Here is a 5557-nt window from a genome sequence, read left to right on the forward strand (position 1 = left end):
TTAAGTCCTAGAGAAATGCAGTGGGGAAGATTACGTCATTGCAATATAAGGGGTGAGAGTTTTTAACTCCTGCAAGTCAGGGCCTCGCTAAATTAAGACAGCATTTGGTAGCCTCTGTTGGGTCCACCCAGTGGCATATCCTGCCTGTTTCCCAACTACTGGTATTCAGAGATGATCTTTTGAAATCCTGGCTGTCTCATACACGTTTGAAAGCCAGGGAGGTTTAAAATCTCAAGATGATCTTAATGCCAGGGGAATAAAACGTAAGACAACACTTTTCTTTAGCCACTTGGCGTGGGCAGTAACTTTAAAGATCCCTGTGACTGTATTGGAATGAAGTTAATTTATTTGTGGAAGCCTTTCTTTGTTCCAAAATAACATTCTTAGATTATTTAACTTTAATAAGTGTGTCTTATTGATTCAGAGTAGGTACCTGAGTCGACTCACGTGCTCTTTTGTGGCAAGGGTATGGTGAAAAGAGAATCAGGTCATTTTACACCTGTTCTTTGCTTACTGGTTAGTTTTGTTAAAATGAGTTTTGGATTTTTAACCAAAAAAAAAAAAAAAAAAACCACCTTACGTGAATAACATTTTCAGACTTTGGAGATCACAGTATTCATTCTTCAGAATCTTAGGCACATCTTGAATTGTATATCCTTCACTGACTACAGGGTACAGTAGCACAGAAAAATATTAGCATTGTAAAGCGAATGAGACCCAATTGTGTAATGCATTGTTATAAGGGTAGTTCATGTTGGAACAAGTACTTTCTCATTGTTTCTCGTTTCTATAGAGAGAACAGATTGCTTGTTAAACACTTAATAGAAGTGGTCGATTTAAAGCAGCTTTTGGGAGTTTGTAGGTGTTGGTAGATGATTATATAGGTGTGGAGCTTGGATCTTCTGAAATACATTTGCCATAATGTATCTCTTTTTAAGAATATAAAATTGAAGTACTTACCTGCCATATTTCTCGACTCTTCTGTACATAAGAGCTTTAAATACACACATATCAATTGTCTTCCCTTTTAAAAGTATGGCAGAATAGTTTGGATTTACAGCTTTTATGGGTCAGGAAGATCCCCTGGAGAAGGAAGTGGCAACTCACTCCAGTATTCTTGCCTGGAGAGTCCCATGGACCGAGGAGCCTGGTGTGGGCTACAGTCCACGGGGTGGCAAAGAGTCTGACACGACTGAGCGACTTCACTTTCATTTTCACAGCTTTTATACTGAGGCAAGGAGATTGGTGATTGAGTATTAAAAATGAGCTCTTTCTCAGTAATTTTTTCAAGACCCCAAAGGTATCACAACCTCTTAAAATGTTTGTATATAATAACACCTGTACTCAGTTGAACTTAATTTTGGGGGCACCCAAGGCAGGTATTACAGCCTAGGGTGGTGGTGGTTCAGTTGCTAAGTTGTGTCCCACTCTTTGTAACCCTGTGGCCAGGCTCCCCTGTCCTCCACTGTCTCCTAAGGTAGTCAGGGGCTGAAATGAAACATCAGTGAGATTCTTTTAAAGCCCACCAAACCCACATCTTGACTTTTTTGTAACTTAAAGATTTTTTTATTCGGGTACTTTTTCCACTTTTAATTTTATGATTTATTAGAGAAGCATTTCTAGTTACTTTAAAAATGGTTCACTTACTGTGCCTGTCTGGGAGTAGTATTTATAGCCATTCTTGGAAATAAAAGTCAAATTGTACTTTTTATTTTAAATGCATTTATCGTTTTAGGGTCTGTTTTGAGAGGACAAGGAATGCTTAATGAGAAACACTTAAGGCCACAGAGCTTCCTCTGCTGGGGGAAGGGGGGTTGATATTTTGTTAACTTCTGTCCCATAAAGACCTATATATTTTCTATTAAAGGTTGCATTCTAGGTTTTCAATATTTGGTAGTCTCTTCCAAGTCTATTAATTTCACCCACTAGAATGTAAGTCTGTGAAGGCAGGACTTTTGACCTAGTATGGTCACCCTGATCCCTGGCACCTAGAATAGTAGCAAACCATGATGTATCTCAAGAAATGTTTGTCAAATGAATGAATGTGATGTCGGAGGGTTAACATTTTCTCTTTCTGCATATTCTACAGGCGTATGTACTTTGTTTCCTGAGATGACTTTTGTGCTTGGTCAACCATATGCATATTTGGGCTCATTGAAGTGATGATTACTAACCTTTTGCTTGAACATATTCATCTGTTTACTCCTATATTTGCTGCAGGTGTACTATCTGAACAATTAATAGTTGCTTAGAAAATCTTTCCTGATGACTGGTTTTTATTCTCCTAAAAATTATTCAGACTTTAATGTGTTTCCTTCCCCAGTTTCTTTTTTGAAATAGCTTAATTATGCGACTTCTTTCCCTCAATTTAATGGCATAAAATTGTTGGTCATGTTATGTTTTTTCCCTTACGTTTCTACTTTTAGTTACTCATCCCTTCAGTCCAAAATATTTTTGCTAAAGCAAATCAATTTTCATTACTTGTTTTGGCCTTCACTTCTGTTATAAGTCCTGTATGTCAGAACTCTTCACTAGTTGCCCATGGGACATTGGTCTCAAATTGCTCATTCCATGAAGTGAAACCCCAGTTTTGCTACTAAAATGGTGTCCTATTAAAAAAATTAGAAACATTTTTTTGTTAAAGTATTTAGCTATTATGCTGAAATCCAGAACAGTTTCTAACAGCAAAAATCTACATATTAAGTTATAGTGTTTACCAAGCGTCAGTGGTCAGTCACCTGAAGAGAACCTCGGTTGCTCACTCTGTTCTTTAACACTTGACACTTGCATCATTTTCTGTAAGAGTGAGCCATTTTGATTTGCTATTGCTGTGTGTTTTGAGAGAGACACTGTGAGTATAGTGATTAATAGTGTAGACTCTGGGATCAGACTGCTTGGATTCAAATCCTGGCTTTGGCATTTATTAGCTCCATGAGCCCGAGTAACATCTATGTGACTGGATTAACCTTCCATAGCAAAGGACTAGCAATAGTCTCTACCTCACAGTGGTGGTGGTGGTTGGTCGCTAAGTCGTGTCCAACTCTTGCGACCCCATGGTATGCTCCTCTGTCCATAGGATTTCCCAGTCAGAAATACTGGAGTGGGTTGCCATTTCCTTCTCCAGGGAATCTTCCCAATTCAGGACCCAGGAATTGAACCTGTTTCCCGGGCTCTGCTGGTGGATTCTTCACTGCTGAGCCGTTAGGGAAGCCCCACAGTGTTGTTAGGAGTATTCTAAATGAAATACTTAAAGCAATTAACTGGGGCACAGCAGTGCTTTGTAGGTGTTGCTCTTGCTATTATTACAGCCTTGCTTAATGCCCCTATTTTTGAGAAGTTATATGCATTTCTTTCAAACATCAACAGTTTAATAACAATCCCTCCCTCAGATTAATCTCATGAAATCATAAAAATTAAATGAAGTGAGAATTGGTGTCTGCTTTAAGTTTATATTCATTATCTTAAGCAGTGTCATAGAGCTAAGGGTGTAAGTTCTCAAGTGTGAAGTATGTAGTCCTGTGGACTAGCAGCATAAGCCTCACCTTGGAGCTCCTTAGGTATCTCAGGCTCCATTCCAGTCCTACTGAATCAGTATCTGCATTTTAATGCCATCTCCAAGTGATTTTCATGCACATTGAAGTTTGAAGCACCCTCTGAGTTATAGTTTCCTGCCTATTGTGTAGAATCACCTCATGTCTGTGCTCATCATCAGGAACTAATATGTTTAGTTTCTAAAGAGTCATTTCCCACTTAGTAATAACTAATCTTAAATTCTAGTTTTAGAACTGCTTGAACTTGAGTTCGGTTACACATTTGAACTCAGTGACTTTTTATGGAAAACTAATTGCTGTTATGAAGAGCATATGATTAGGATCATTCACATAATTGTTGGTTATGAAAACAGGTTAAATACAAAATTGGCATTTAGCTGATCAGATGTAAAAAATGTTTTATGCTTTTTTGGTACTAAACCATATCTCCAGTCTCAGGGGAAAATGTTAATAACTAAAATCTAGTTTTATTTAACTACCATCGTGAAAAAATTATTGCTATTTTTAAAGGACTTGATTAAATATTCTCTGGTTTTTCTTAATACTGATTGATGTAGAAGAGATTCACCAGTAATATCCCTGTGCAGTGTGTGCTCTGGAGCAGTGTTGCGTGACCTTTTTCAAATCAATAGAGACATAAAAAAAGTATGGTATCCCCCCCACTGGAGTAAAAGGATAAAACTACTCTTGGCTGGCTGGAGGTGCTGCAGCCCTAGGAGAGCTGGGAATCAATGTCTCAGGCAAACCTGTGTCCGTTCTGTGTGTCCCAAGGGGCATTTTGAAGCCATCTGCTGTTAGATATTAAGCCACAGCCATCATTTTCAGCTAAAAAGATTATCACTTTTTGTTACTCCTTGTGTAAACAGAAGAGATTGAAGATAACAGGTCAGATGAGGAGTAGGTGAAACCAGGGGGAGAAATGAAGGTGGAATTAAAGAATATTGTAATTAGTGTTAAAGACTGTGAGATGATAAGTTTTGTAGAAGAAAGCATAAGCAAGATTTGAGCTACAATCTATTTACTTTGTTGGTAGGCAATTTTAGGATATTTGTAATTTTTTTGTTTTCATTGGGTTTACTTTAAATCTGTCTAAAAGCAGATGAAGAGGAGTAGGATGCGAGAGTCAAGTTTCTTAAGAAAGATATCTTTGTTATATGTGATTTCAAGGATTTTCATCCTAATACAGCTTCATGGTAGCTTCTAGTGTTTGTAAAACAGCTGAAGGCTATTTGAGAGGAGCTCAATTTTAGAATCTTTTGAAGTGGAGTTAAACCATCTATATTATTTATTACTTTGCCAGAAAACCATATTTTTATTGTGAGGTTTAAGAATAACAGTACAACTTACTTAGATTTTAAATATAAAATTTTCATTTTTCAGTTAACTAGGAATGAATGGATAGTTCCTGTGAATATTGAGTGCTGGGGCTTTAAATGTGAGTGCTAAGGCTTTAAATCAGTATCTAATACTCTAATTTGTTTCAGAAAGTGTATAAATAGTATAAAATATAAGCTATGAAAATGTTTGAATCATTTTAGGTTGTATGATTTATTTGTTTAAAGGGCCAAAGGAAATGTTAGTTCATCCTGCTGCTGCTGCTAAGTCGCTTCAGTTGTGTCCAACTCTGTGCAACCCCATAAACGGCAGCCCACCAGGCCCCGCCGTCCCTGGGATCCTCCAGGCAAGAATACTGGAGTGGGTTGCCATTTCCTTCTCCAATGCATGAAAGTGAAAAGTGAAAGTGAAGTCGCTCAGTTGTGTCCGACTCTTGGTGACCCCATGGACTGCAGCCCACCAGGCTCCTCCGTCCATGGGATTTTCCAGGCAAGAGTATTGGAGTGGGGTGCCATTGTCTTCTCCCTAAGCATTTATAAATCAGTGGAAATGGGGATAAGGGATACTTTAAATTTTTTTTTTTAATTTTATTTTATTTTTAAACTTTACAATATTGTATTAGTTTTGCCAAATATCGAAATGAATCCGCCACAGGTATACCCCCGTCCCCA

At 37.8% G+C, this 5557-nt stretch overlaps 1 protein-coding gene across 1 annotated transcript in view; it reads left to right on the forward strand.

Annotated features, from left to right (window-relative positions):
- Nucleotides 1-5557, forward strand: part of CDC42 (cell division cycle 42) — a 54792-nt gene that overhangs the window by 1024 nt on the left and 48211 nt on the right. The window lies entirely within an intron of this gene.

This window comes from Bison bison, unplaced genomic scaffold (genome assembly GCF_000754665.1).
Source record: "Bison bison bison isolate TAMUID 2011002044 unplaced genomic scaffold, Bison_UMD1.0 scf7180017864516, whole genome shotgun sequence".
In the NCBI taxonomy this organism is placed as follows: Eukaryota; Metazoa; Chordata; class Mammalia; order Artiodactyla; family Bovidae; genus Bison; species Bison bison.